The sequence below is a fragment of the Peromyscus maniculatus genome, chromosome 7 (assembly GCF_049852395.1).
Source record: "Peromyscus maniculatus bairdii isolate BWxNUB_F1_BW_parent chromosome 7, HU_Pman_BW_mat_3.1, whole genome shotgun sequence".
NCBI lineage: Eukaryota > Metazoa > Chordata > Mammalia > Rodentia > Cricetidae > Peromyscus > Peromyscus maniculatus.
In genome coordinates, this window is record NC_134858.1 from 70,696,475 (window position 1) to 70,711,098 (window position 14,624).

General features: G+C 48.2%; 1 protein-coding gene across 2 annotated transcripts in view; it reads left to right on the forward strand.

Moving 5' to 3' along the window:
• Positions 1-14,624, forward strand: part of Rab27a (RAB27A, member RAS oncogene family) — a 52,275-nt gene that overhangs the window by 13,032 nt on the left and 24,619 nt on the right. Inside the window, exon 1 of one of the 2 annotated variants that reach the window (XM_042281271.2) lies at positions 4,174-4,263. The exons of the other annotated variant lie outside the window; for it this stretch is intronic. The gene's annotated coding sequence lies outside the window, so the exon portion shown is untranslated. Of the gene's footprint in view, positions 1-4,173; positions 4,264-14,624 lie in introns of those variants that run through there. 2 annotated transcript variants of the gene reach the window in all.

The window sequence follows — 14,624 nt, forward strand, 5'->3', positions numbered from 1 at the left end:
TATAGTGAGATCCTGTCACCATAGCCAAAAAGAAAGAAAAAGAAGCGGCAGCCTTGCTTCCGGGAAGGCGTCTGTGCCTAGCGCCTGTGGCCTGCTCCTTGCTAAGAACGCTTCATCTTTAGAGCTAGTCCCATGGGGCACAGCTGGAGCCACAGCTACCATATGTATGAGGAATTACGGAAACATTGTCTCATCTCCTCTTCAGCAGCCTTTCAAAGCAGTAGCCAGCCTTGGTTTTACGGTTGAGAAGATCCAGGCCAAGAACATGGTTTCCAGGGCTGTGAGCCTTTCAGTGCCTTAACTCTGATGATCTCTGGCAAACTGGGAGAGTTAGTCACCATGCCAGCAACCTCCTGACTCACAGGTGACCGTGAGGAAGTAAGCCTACTGGGTTCTGTGCACTCACACAGATGATCGATCGGTACGAGGAAGCTTGCCAGCCTGCCGCAGCCAAGACTCCTGGGACAGGGGTCGGCGCCCTTTTCCTGCTGGGCCCCACACTGCCCAGTCTCCTGGGCTGTTTGGTGTCCCTGTGCCGCATCACTGAGGAACAGCACTCTAGAGGGTGGCAGAGCTTGTTCTCAAAGGCACAGTGATGACTGTGCCGAGGGACAGCTGGCTGATCGACAGCATGGGCGGGCAGGGAAAAGGAAATACAAACTAATAAAAGACAGGGAAAGCAACAGAGTCCCCAGGAGCCGTTTATTACAGAGGCAAATTAGCTACATTAGCTTTTGTGGCGATGGTTATCACTAATCCTATACCCCATGCCAAACAGCTTCTTTAAAACAAAACAAAACAAAAAAACCCAAACATTATTTCTTTCTTTATGTGAGTGTGTACGTGTGCTGGCTCTTTTGTGCCATAGTGCATGTATGACAAAGTGGATTTTCTTCTTCCTTCGTGTGGTTTCCAGGGATCAAACGCAGGTCTTCAGTCTTGGCGGCCATACCCGGTGGGCCATCTTGTGTCCCCACAAACAGCTTTAAGTACTGTATAGGCATTGCATAATTCAGTCTTTCTAACACAATGTTAGTCATTTTCCTGTTTCACAGATGGAACAGTGAGACAGAAAGGCTGGGAAATTTTCTCAGAGCTCCTTAGCTAGAGTGCTAAGTTCGCCCGTCAAAGCCAGACAGTCTTTCCCCAGAGCCCAGGTCCTCAATGTCTTATGTTAGGGTCGGTACTCAATCCTGGAGACACAGTGTGGCCAGTTCAGGATGTCTATTGTGACGTCCTAAATTATTCAAGAAAGACAACTGCATTTTATTTTGCATTAATTAAATTTATGTCAAGACTATATACAAATATTGTTCTATAAGACTTATTATTATTACTATTATTATATTATTATTTGGTTTTACTTGACAGGGTTTCCCCCTGCGTAGCCCTGGCTGTCCTGGAACTGACTCTGTAGACCAGGGTGTCCTCGAACTCACAGAGATCCGCAGGCCTCTGCCTCCTGAGTGCTGGGATTAAAGGTGTGCACCACCACCGCCTGGTGAGGCTTATTATTTAAACAAAACAAAAGCAACAACAACAAGCAGCAGGCTCTCCACCCCCCCACCCCAATCCCACCCCCCCACCCCCCCACCCCCGCTGTTTCCAGCTCCTCAGGCTGCAGCCTCTCGGTTTGCTGCCTCAGCTGGTCCTCACACACCTAGACTCTAAATGACACACATATTTCCGTGGCCATTTTTTTTTTTTTTTATGCTTAGATGTCGTCTCGACACTCTATTGTGAAATAAGAGTGATTAGTTATTTTCCCAACCCCTCTCCCACACACCTGCAACTCTGGCCCTGTTCTCTCACAGACAGTCCCATTAGAATCTTTGGTGGGTTTTTTTTTTTTTTTTTTTTTTTTTTATTGAAACAGCGTTTCTCGATGTGCAGCCTGAGCTGGCCAAGGACCTGCTACGTAGCCAACTGGCCTTGCAGTCCTGCAATTACAGGCTTGTGCTACCATGCTTTTTTGGCTTTTGCTGGTTTCTTCTGGGAGTTTTACATTCTCAGGCCTCTCCTTTAAGACTTTATTCTAGATTCCACTAGCGGTTGGGCCAATGGCCTTTCCACCTTAGACCATGGTCCAGTTGGTCTGTAACCTTGACAGGAAGGCTCTAGAGCTGGCCGGCTCTGGTGTGACTTAATCAGAGCCTTGCTTGGCCACACTTTGGCTCTACACCAAGGTTGAGCTGGTTTTAACAACCCGTGCTGGGCTCCCTACAGCTATTCAGAGCATGAAAAAAAAAATCCACAGCTCACAGTTAGGAAGCCCTGCTGACACTGAGGACACACTGGTGGACACTGAGTACGGATGTGGGTTATCCTGGGCCGATTGCAGACAAACGTGGTATCGTTGGTGATGATGCTTGAAGACAGTCTTTAACATCTGATTTGTCTGAGTTTTTATTTGAACGTTGTGGACCACGTGTAATCGGATTCTTAGGCAACTGTGAGAATAAAATCAGAGCTGTCCGGAGGGAAGAAAGGACTCCATTGCAGGTTGAATTGATGCTTGTGTAGGGTGTCCAGTTTCACCATTTTTCTCTGCGCTATTGAGGAGTCTCCGATCCGTTTCCTTCGGGTGCTCTTGGCTCTCTCGTTGAAAACAAAGTAACCAGCTGGGCCTTTAATCCCAGCACTCGGGAGGCAGAGGCAGGTGGATTTCTGTGGGTTCAAGGCCAGCCTGGTCTACAGTGAGAGTTCCAGAACAGCCAGGGCTACACAGAGAAACCCTGTCTCAAAGGCCTGTGTGTATTCGTGTACATGAGCATATGTGTATGTGTGTGCATGAGCATGTGTGTATATATGTATGTGTGTGTGCATGAGCATGTGTGTATATATGTATGTATGTGTGCATGAGCATATGTGTATATATGTATGTGTGTGCATGAGCATGTGTGTATATATGTATGTGTGTATATATATATATATGTATGTGTGTGCATGAACATGCACGTAATCTTTAGTGTTCTCTGCAGATAGGTTCATATTGCCAGCAAAGAGATTATTTAACTTATTATTATTTTCAGTAACTGGGGTCTGAACTCAGGGCGAGCCCTCTATTGTGAGCTGTATCCTGAGCCCCTCCTTTTCTTTCTGAGATGCTCTTGTTCCTTTCTGGTGCCTGGTTGCTCCAGCTGTGACCTTCAGGACCATGCCAGGTGAGTGTGAACATCTGTCTTGAGGAAGGCTTTCATCAGCTCGGCAGTGAGAAGGATGTAGGCTGTGATGTTGTCACGTGTCCTTGGCTGTGGTGAGGGGAATGCCCCTAAACCTAATTTGTAGAGCGCTTTTGTCATGAAAAGGATGATCTTTGTCAAGTATCATTTTCAAACAAATTATTTTTATTCTATGTACACTGGTGTTCTGTGTGCATGAATGTCTGCGTGAGAGTGTCAGATTCCCTGGAACTGAAGTTACAGGCAGTTGTAAGCTGCCATGTGGGTACTGGGAACTGAACCCAGGTCCTCTGGAAGATCAGCCAGTGCTCTTAACCGCTGAACCACCTCTCCAGTCCTTTAAGGTTTTTTTTTTTTTTTTCTTTCTTTTTTCAGATATCTTGATGATCTTGTTGTCTTCGTCCTTCATTCTGTTAGTGTATATGGCATATTTATTGATTGGGGGCTGGAGAGATGGCTCAGGGGTTAAGAGCACTGGCTGCTCTTTTAGAGAAGCTGGGTTCACTTCATATTGGGACATTCAAAACCACCAGTTCTAGGAGATCTAACACCTCCTCAGGCACCTGCAAACACGTGGTGCACATAAAGAAAAAAAGACACACATGTACAACTGAATAAAAATTTAAATAATTTGTTTGTTTTGATTTTATGTGCAAGAGCACGTACCACTCTTGCAGAGGACCTGGATTCAGTTCCTAGGACTCCCATGGCGGCTTCAGCCTCTGCAAGAGCAGCGAGCTCTTAACTGCCCTCTCTCCAGCCCCCTGTGACCGGTTTTATGGAGGAGAGTTCTGGGCTCTTTTCTATCTTGTGGAAAGAACAGTTTGAGCACTGTGAGGGGGCATGGATCAGAGGTGTGGCCACATTTGCAGCCAGAATACCGAGCAAGTGTTTTATCACGGTCATCCAGACCAGAAATCTTTTTTTTTTTTTTTTTTTTTTTAATGTAATAGGGGCGAGAGTAGGGAAGGTGGGCCAATGGGAAATTCGAGAGGAGGAGAGGGCGGAGCCACGGAGGACCTGTAGTTACTGGAGACTGAGGCTGGGGAAAGGCAGGCCCGGAGCAGCTGGAGAGAGCAAGGTAAGCACGCTGACCGCTGACCGGCAGACATGCTGACTTCGGGGTGCTAGTGAGTGTCTGGGTGGACCCCCCTGGAGAGTGTTTTATCGGTGGGCCTGAAGGCCAGGAGCAGGTGGCGCTGCATCCTAGCTCCATCCCTCTGGCTGGTCCCTTGCATGCACTCTTCCAGGTTGTCTGTCTGAATCAAGCATTGCGTTCGGAAAGAAACCACCTAAGAAAGCAAATGTGCCTCCTTGAAGGAGGGGGAGGATAAGAGTAGGGGGGCACCACCCTCCAAAGTCCGGGCACAGCGAATAAGTCTGCTTGCTCTGGGTGAGAGCCCGGTGGATCTGAGAAGCCTGACCCGCGGGGATCACTTGACTGCTTTGCCCAGCCATATGACAAGCAGCTGAGACTCATTAGCCGGATTGTGGGTTTCTGTGGAGAAGCCTGATTTGGAAATCGGGCAGGATAGACTGCTTTTCAAAAGAGTCTTTGGAAAAACTTTCCTAAGTAGGCTGTTCATCCGTTACCATTTCTTTTTGTTGTAACATTAGACAAAAAAGTGACCTTATAGGCGAGGAGGTGTGATCCCGAGTTATCAGTTGTGGGTGCCTTGGCAACTCCAGGCTAAATGTTTTGAGAAACACACGGGTTCTCTCCTGCCTCGGGTATGGTTTGCATCTGTTCTTGTTTTTCCTTATAGTGGTTTTGAGATCTGCCATGCCAATTTCCAGGCACTAAAACAGTTAATTTTGTTAGGTTTGAAAGAGCAGGCCTCTATTTCAGAGCCTGGAGGAGGAGCACTCTGAGCAATGGGAATCTTTTCTTACATCGATCTTTCCACTTTGGGGCAGGTTGGTGTAGGGGGCACTCCAACTTGTGAATGTCTTGTCACCCAAGACCAGGGTGTTGACTGGGTTGGGTCTTCCTGAGAGTGTCGAAGGAGAATCCATCTGTGCCCTCTCCCCAGGCCTCCTGAGAGTGTTGAGGGAGAATCCACTCCTGCCCTCTCCCCAGGCCTCCTGAGAGTGTCTAGGGAGAATCCATCCCTGCCCTCTTCCCAGGCCTCCTGAGAGTGTTGAGGGAGAATCCACTCCTGCCCTCTCCCCAGGCCTCCTGAGAATGTCTAGGGAGAATCCATCCCTGCCCTCTCCCCAGGCCTCTCCATGTTGTTGTCTTTCCCTCTGTGTATGTTGGGGACCGAATTTCCAGTGTGTACGTGTTCCAGTGCTTGTGTGTGTGGAGGCCAGAGGTCCCCCTCAGATATCCTCCTCTGTGGATCTCACCTTTTTTTTTTGATGGGTTTTTTTGAGACAGGATTTCTCCCTGCAACCTTGGCTGTCCTGGATCTCGATCTGTAGACCAGGCTGGCCTTGAACTCGCAGAGATCCAACTGCCTCTGCCCACTGAGTGCTAGGATTAAAGGCATATGCCACTGCTGCCAGGCTTTTATCTTCTGTATTGAGACAAGGTCTCCCATGGAGCCCGCAGCTCTGTAGTTAGGCGAGGCTGGCTGACCTGCAGACCTGGGGTGGTCTGGTCTCTGCTTCTGAGGTGCTGGGATGACAGCTGTCCACTCCCAGACCCATTCTTTATGTGAGTTCTGGGGATGGCACTCGGGTCCTCAAGTTTGAAGTGGCAAGCCATCTCACCAACTGAGAGTTCCCTTTCTTACAAAGACAATGGCCATACTGGTGTAGGGCCCACCCTCCTAATCTCCTTTAACACCTGACTACCTCTGTTAGAAGTTCTATCTATGTGAGCCTTTAATCCCAGCACTGGGGACACAGAGGAGGTGAATCTCTGTGAGTTTGAGGCCAGCCTGGTCTACAGTGTGAGATCCAGGATAGGCTCCAAAGCTACACAGAGAAACCCTGTATTGAAAAAACAAAAAACAAACAAACAAAAAAAAAAAGGAAAAGAGGTTCTATCTATGAAAAAGGTTATATCCTGAGATATTGCAAATTAACACTTTCATGTGAAAATTTTGGGGGAAAGATAATCCAACCTGAAAGAGATGTGCTTGAGAAGTTCCATACTATCACCCTTTGAAGGTCTGCCTTCCCAAGGCTGGAGAGGTGGGTTTGTGGTTAAGAGCACTGGACCCTTTTGCAGAGGACCCTTCCATCCTATCCACAAGTTGCAGGTAGAGAGCAAGCCTGAGACTCGGCATGGAGTGGGCTTTTGACACCTCAGAGCCCACTCTCAGTGACACACCTCCTCCAACAAGACCACACCTCCCAATCCTTCCTAAACAGTTCCACCAACTGGGAACCAGACATTCAAATATGAGTCTATGGGGCCATTCTCATTCAGACCACCACAAAGTGCTTACCTGGGATATACCACCAACAAAACAAAATACAAGAATCTTAAATCCCTCCAAACTTGGTGTCATGCAGGCCATAGTTACTGATTACAATGCTGTAGAATTAGAAACCAACAATAACAGCGAGCTAGCGCCTCGCCTCCGATGGAAAATGAGTGGGTGGTGGCACACTGCTCCTCAGTGCTTCTGCATAAGTGAGCTAAGGCCTGCCCATTCTGTAAACAGATGATGATAGACATGCAAACAGTCAGTTCTCAGAACCCACAGCTCCATAGGAAAGGTAGAACCAGGAGAGTCTGCCAGGACGCTGTAAGAAGTGTGTTTGGTCAGACCTTGTCCTCTAGGTAAGTTTATTTTCATTCCTTTGGATTCATCTAGTAAAGAGTACGGTATTCGGGGGTAATTAAATGTGTATTGTAAACTTACCAGTAGAGAGAAAAACCTAGAAGACAGACTTAGTGATCCCTAGTGACAGAGGCCTGGAATTCTAACGTCTCACCCATGCCACTATGAAAGGAAATCCTGCCTTAAGAGTGAATGTCTGTACAGAGCTGTGTGGCCGTCCCTTGGACCCTGTACTGGGGAAGTAGACTCAAGTGTCCAGCGTCCTTTATCTGTGTCCTCGGGTATCATGGAGGAAAAGCAGCATTGTGTCACTCCTCTGAGGACGTCAAATCCCTTGTGCCTGTGTTGTGTGGTAGTGGCCAATCTTTGTCAGAGCTTGTTTTGTTTGGGTTTTGAGACAGGTCTTGCTATGCATCTTGTTCTGGCCTGGAACTCGCTCAGTAGATCAGGATGGCCTGGAATCTCCTGAGTGCTGGAATTAAAGATGTGACCCACCATGCCCTACCTATCAAAGCTGTTTATTTTTTAAATTTTAGATTTGTTTATTTTAACTATTTATATTTAATTATTTTGTTCTCGCATGTGTGTATATGTGCACCACATGCACTCCTGGTGCCTTTAGAAGCCAGAAAAGGGTGTCAGATCCCCTGAAACTGGAGGTATAGATGGTTGTGAGCTATCTTTTCCACCTGTTCCCCCCACCCATGTGGATGCTGGAAATCAAACCTGGGTCTTCTGCAAGAGCAACAAGTTCTCTAAGCCACCAGGCCACCTCTCCAGCCCCAGAGCTATTTGTAATGTGTCACTTAGACTGTTTTCAGATAACGACTGAGAACCTAATAATATTTTTAAAAAGAATTCTATGTTAGTGGTGTTTAAACATCAGATAATAGATTGATTTTCTGAGCCTATTACACTGGTTTTTATTTTTATTTATTTATTTTTTATCTTTTCAAAGACTGGGTTGAGCCCAGCGGTGGTGGCGCACGCCTTTAATCCCAGCACTTGGGAGGCAAAGACCGGCAGATCTCTGTGAGTTCCAGGTTAGCCTGGTCTACAGAGCGAGTTCCAGGACAGCCAGGGCTACACAGAGAAACCCCATCTTGTGGGGGGAGAAAAAGGACTGGGTTGGTGCATGGTGGGAATCTTACAACCAGGACGGGTGGTGCATCCACTGTTTCTCAGTTACGTCCTGGGCCAGTGGTGGCGGCTCACAGTTTTAATCCCAGCACTTGGGGGACAGAGGCAGGCGGATCTCTGTGGGTCAGCTATGTCATGGTGAACCCAAACCAGGACACCCGGTTCTGTGGGAACTTCCTGAGAGGGGTCGAATATGTAGAAGTTTGCACCGCAGCTTGCGTGTTTCCAGAGGAAAGCACAGGCTGGTTGGCTGGTGGTGTCGGCTTTGGGGAAGAAAGTCTGGCAGTGCGGGACAAGAGATCCAAAAGATAAAGGGGACGGCAGCTGAGGCCACGGTGCGGGAGCTCGAGTTTGCTCTCAGAGTGCAGCGTGTGCGGTGGGCAGATGTGTGGCCCCACAAAGGAAAGCCAGCTGGAAAAGCTGAGTGCTTTGGGCAGCCACCCTGGACCTAAAGAGCGCGTTGCCATGGCTACAGAACAGCTCTGCTTGATATGGTTGATTAAGGCGTGAGGAGTAAAGCCTTTGTGAGCACCTCTGTGCCAGCCAGTGGTGCGGTGCGGCTTGTCCTGGGGGAGGGGGGAGCAGTGAGTGATGATGGGGTAGGAGTCCTCTCGCTTTATGTAACAGAAAAGTTAAATCACGCTTGTCCCTTATGTTAAAGAAGCCAGACTGATTATAGCATTCTGGAAACACCACTCCTTCATAAAACCTAGTGAAAATAACACCCTGGTGAATAAATGAATGGGTGCCCAAAGAGCAGGGTGTTAAACACCCAGGACCCAATTTCTCTGTGGACGAGAAAATGTAGAACACTCATTCTCTTTTTTTAATAAGTCAACTCTGAGATCCTGTATCTCAGTTATCAGTTACTGATACCTCAGGGTTGTTTGTATAGCGGCTTTCATCATCACACGAATAGCATAATTCATATTTCTCTTGGAAGGAGAGAGCATCATTGCCCCTCCACAGAGGGAAGGGCTTGCCTCCTGCTCCGGTGCATTTCCCCAGCAGACGGCCATCTCTGATGCGCAGCCGCGGTGTGGGTCAGGGCTTCATCACACAAGTCTGTGTTCTGAGAGGACGAGTCTGCACCGCATCCCCACCTGGGTTTCCCAAAGGCGTTTGTGTTGTAGAGCGTGAGAGTCTCTTTCTACCTTCAGGTCCTTCAGTGCCCTCTGGTGCCACCCACCCCGGCTGCTGTGCCAGAGACACTGTCTCTAACCGTCCTGCCTTGAGCAGCAGGCCTAGGGGTTTGGTGGTCTCTGGCTTAACTAATCACCGCCACATTTTGTAGCTTCAGAACCTGTGACGAGCAGATGGACTTGCACGTAGCCCATCTTCCAGGTGGCTTAGGTTGCTTCTCGGTTTCCATGCCTGGAGAATGTTTTCTCTCATATCTTCGAGGAATGTCGTTTCTAAGTGCCATTCGCTAGCTTGAGTGGAAAGTACCAGGCTTACAGATGTAAGATGGGGTACAAGCCCTGACCTGCCTAGGGTGATGAGCAGCTCACGGAGTGTGAGCCCTGGCCTGCCTGTGGCCATGAGCAGCTCTGGCTGAGTTGATCCACACTCAGACACTTACTTCACTGATCACTGGACTCAGGAGGGTGTGGTGTCTGTCACCCTGTAGAAGATCCTGGCTGCAGGTCCTGTTCTTCGCCACTCCCTCTCCCTCGTACCCACAGAAAGCCTCCACCCACTGGGCCTGGACTTTGCACACTCACTCTTCATTTTTATCAAATTCTTGGAGACAGCCTCGCTTCAAGGTGGTGTGGAGAGGCATGCTCAGCTGTGGGCTGGCATTCCGTGACAGTGACATATGGCTGTGTGCATTGTGAGGCTCCCTCCACATTATTGAAGGTATTACTCAGGAAGATAATCAGCCACACCTGTACTCCACACATGGCAGGCTGTCCCCTCCCTCCCATTAGACTGTATGTAAAGTGAGAGGTGCTTTATTAAACCGTAAGTACTACACACCCAGCATTTTGGCAAATTTCCTAAATCCCTATGAAGATGCATGTTCTCATCCTCAAGGAGGCTTTGGCAATAAGTATAGATGTTGCCTCTTGAGTAAGTGAATGAATGCTCCACACTGGGATAAAAAGCCAGGATCTCCTTTGAGTCATGGACACTGGTCTTCCAGATCTACTCAGGAAAGGTCTAGTGGTCTTGTCTGTCACTCTGTAGCCCATATTACCACTTTCCAGCCTTCGGGGTCAACTGCTAAGGGGTGGCAACATTTTAGAAATCCTTGGTGGGCTTTGGAACTGACGGCACTTGAGTTTTCTTCAAACTGGTTCTTTTCCCCACTGGCCCCATGTGTCTTTGTGAACATTCAGGTACAGACTGAATTAATGGTAAGAATAGGTTTTAGGGCTGAGGCTGTGTAGCTCAGTGGTAGAGGACTTGCCTAAATGTAGAAGGTCCTGATTTGATGCCCAATACCACTAAAGAAAATGAAAGGCTTAAAAATAAAAAAAAAAAACCATATTGCCAGCTGTGTTAGAATTCCTAGCCACTTCCCCAGCTACATGACCGCACATCCATTAGCCAGGCAAGATGCTTAGTCATCCTAGGGCCTTCTTTCCTATGTGTGCTGTGTGCTGCGTGATCACGTAATCTGCATGCTGCATGGTCCTGTAATCTATATGCATGCACGGCGTAGCTACATAAGCCCATATGCGCATGTGCGGGAGTTGGGAGGATGGGGGGACCTATAAAAGCAGGTTCCACCTATTCCTCCCTCCTCTTCCTGCAGTCATTCCACAGGCCTATGCACATCCCTTCCCTTAATAAACTCTTACAGTCACTTTTCTCACGCGGTAAACAGCGCCGCTTAATGAATAACAAGCTGGACATGGTGCTACTCACCTTTAATTCTAGCACTCGGAAGACAGAACAGGAAGGTCTCTGTGAGTTTGGGGCCGCATTGGTGTGTGTAGTAAAATCTGTGCCAGCCAGGGCTACACAGTGAGACCCTCTCTAAACAGCAACAACAAAAATCTGCACTTCCTGCCAGGCTAGGCAGGATGGCTTACTGGGTAAAGGTACCGCTGCCAAGCCTGGTGACTTGAATTGGTCTCTGGAACCCACATGGTGGAAGGAGAGAACCAACTTTTGCATCGTTTTCCTCTGACCTCTACACATGACCCACCCCCAAAAAAATAAATAGAAAGAAAAACCTACTCTACTGCTAATAAGTTGCAGTGAGTGAACACTTGAACCAGTTACTTTGCCGAAATCTTTCTGGGAGTTACCTCAGTCTCTAAGTCATGTCTATGAGCTTAGTAGTATTGTCTTGATAGTTGGCTTTAATGACACAACCTGGAATCACTTGGGAAGAGTCTCAGGGATTATGTAGATCAGGGTGAGCCAGTCTGTGCTGGATTGTCTTGATCACCTTAAGGGATCGACAGTTAAACCATTCCCTGGGTTGGAGCCCTGCACTGCCTAGGTGTGGAGGAAGAGCTGACCACCAAGCATGCATGTGTGCATTCATCCTCTCTGCTCTTGACTGTGGAGGTAGTCTGACCAGCTGCTTCCGGTCCCTGCCATTGTCACTTCCGGAAATGATGGGCTGCTATCTGAAAGTGTGAGCTAAAATGTATATACATACACAGGTATGTGTGCGATACTACGTAGTGAAAAACAGAACCAAGGAGGGGTTTGTGGGATTTGGAGAGAGGAAAAGGGAAGAGAGACATGATGTCATTATAATATAATCTCAAAAACTAGAAAAAAGAAAAACAAAAAACACATTCCCCTAAGTCGCTTGTTGTTGGGGTGTATATCCCAGCAGCAGAATGAAAGTCGACAGCTTCTGCCTCCTTTTTACAGCTGCAGGGATGAGGCCCCTTTAAAGACCTGGGACCAGGCTGCAGAAAGCAGAGGTAGAAGAGTTAGAATCTGGAGCCCCCCACACAAACTCTATGGGGAAGGCCCTCGCCCTGTGTAGTAAATCTGTGCAGATTTAAGGATGATAAATAAAGGTTATTCATGGCTGGTGCTGCTCGTGGCACACGGAAGCTGTCCAGCAGTGCTTCCCTCTTTTTATTATTTTATTTTTTAGACAGTCTTGCTATGGGGCCCAGTAACCTTCCTGACACAGCTTCCTGAGTCTTGGGGTTACAGACGTGGTCTACTGAAGCTCATTTCTCCCTTGTATCTGAACTGAAAGCGCTTTCCTTTTTTACTCACTGGAAAACAATTAAAGGATGTTTAGCGTTGTTGTTTATTTGTGTTTTTGTTAGTTTGGGTACTAGGAATTCAACCTGGGGCCTCACACTGCTGGACAGGTCTCCAGATGAAGGACCACCAGACTGACTATCTTCTCAGGGTCCTTTTTGCTGTTGACTTTGAGGCGAGGTCTCACTAGATTGCCCAGGCTGCCCTTGTCCTTTCTGTCTGCCTCCTGCCTTAGCCTCTGGAGTAGCCGGGATTCCAGGCTTGCACCACCAGGCCCCGCCTTTTTTCTTTCTTTTTTTTTCAAATAAGGAAGCTGTCTGCCTGCAGGCACTTATCTCACATGTGGCTGGTGTTGAGGAAATGGGTGTTCTTTGCTTTCTATTGTTAGTCGGATGAGAATGAGGGTGGGGAGCACTTTGGAATAATATTTGTGTAAGGAGGAGAGGGAAGGTAGCTGAGCGGGGAAAGTGTCCTGCTCACTCTGGAGGCGCCTGGAGGACACTGATGGAGGCCTGGAAACAGTACTTCCTCCAGGAGAGAGGCACGTAGAGATGTGACCTGAGGTTCCGGTGCCCTTAGCAGCCCCTTAGCTTGGTTAGTCAATGAATCCTTTTGATGTAGATGAGGTTCCGCACATTTCCTCTGAGTTCTAGGATGGTCACCGACTGTTAGGTCACACGGAGGTGGGGGACAGCTGGTAAAGGCTGAGATAATCTGCCTGGTGAGCTGGGTAGTTTTTGTCAACCGGACACAAGCTAGGGTCATTTGGGAAGAGGGAGCCTCAACTGAGAAAACTCCCCATCGGAATGGACCCCTGGGCAAGCAGGGGTGAATTTTCTTGATTGATGATTGATGCGGGAGGGCCCAGCTCATGGTGGGCCGTGTTACCCCTGGGCTGGTGGTCTTGGAGTGTGTAAACAGGCAGACTGAGCAAGCCATGGAGATCAAGCCAATAAGTAATACTCCTCCGTAGTCTCTGCTTCAATTCTTGCTTCCAGGATCTTCCCTTGAGTTCCCACCTTGACCTCCTTTCATGATGGACTGTAAGCTGTAAGCTGTAGCTGAAATAAACCCTTTCCTCCCCAAGTCTTTTGGTCATGGTGTTTAATCATGGCAATAGAGACCTCGCTAGGACAGCTGTGGATCTGCAACATTCCAACTGCCTACATTGAGGGAGATTTAATTAGTCAAATTAGCCTCACAGAGTTGTGTGTGTAAATACACGTGTGCACGAGAAAAACCCAGAGGTGCCATCAAGTGTCCTCCTCTGTCACTTTCCACCTTATTTTTTTGAGACAGGGTCTCTCACTGACCCTGCAGCTCACGGAGTAGACTAGCCTGGCTGACCAGCGGCTCTGTGGACCCTTCTGTCTCTGCCTCCCCAGCTCTGGGCTTACAGGTGTGCATGGCTGCACACAGGATGGTTTGTTGGTCTTTTAGTGGGTTCTGAGGATCTAAATACAAGTCTTCATGTTTGCATGGCAAGTCCAGTCTACCGCTTAGAATAGCTTACCTAAGCTCCCCACCTGCCTCCCCTGCCCCCAGCTTCTGGTGGCTTAGGATAGGCTGAGCATTGTGCTGGGAACCCACAACAGCATCTCATTCTCTCCTCAGAGCAGCTGTGTGAGGTGGTGTATTATTCTCTCTCTCTCTCTCTCTCTCTCTCTCTCTCTCTCTCTCTCTCTCTCTCTCTCTCTCTGTCTCTGTCTCTCTCTCTCTCTCTCTCTCTCTCTCTCTCTCTCTCTCTCTCTCCCCCTCTCTCCCCCTCTCTCTCCCTCTCTCTCCCTCCCTCCCTCTTTCTTTCTGTTCCCCCACCACCACCACCAAGATTTCTTTTTACCATTTTTATTTTTGTGTGTATGGGTTTGTGCATGTGTTCATTGTCTGAAGAGGGCATCAGATCCTAGAGCTGGGTTTATAGGTGTCTGTTAGCTGCCTGCTGTGGGTGCTGGGAACCAAACCCCGGCCTTCTGTAAGAGCAGCAGGTGCTCTTAACCACTGAGCCATCTCTCTAGTCCATAGAGGTTTATTTTCTTAATTTATTTATTTTTGGTTTTTGAGACAGGGTTTCACTGTGTAGCCCTAGCTGTCATGGAACTAGCTCTACATGTAGACCAGGCTGGCCTCAAACTCAGAGGTCCTCCTGCCTCTGCCTCCCAAGTGCTGGGATGAAAGGTGTGTGCCAACACTGCCAGGCTTATTTTCTCAATTTAAAAAACAAAACACAATCAGTGTTGTAGCACATGACTTTAATCCCAGGAGGCAGAGGCAGTGGGATCTCTGAGTTTGAGTCCAGCCTGGTCTACAGAGCAAGTTCCAGGACAGCCAGCACTACAGAGAAACCTTGTCTTATAAAAAGAAATAATTTTTAAAAAGT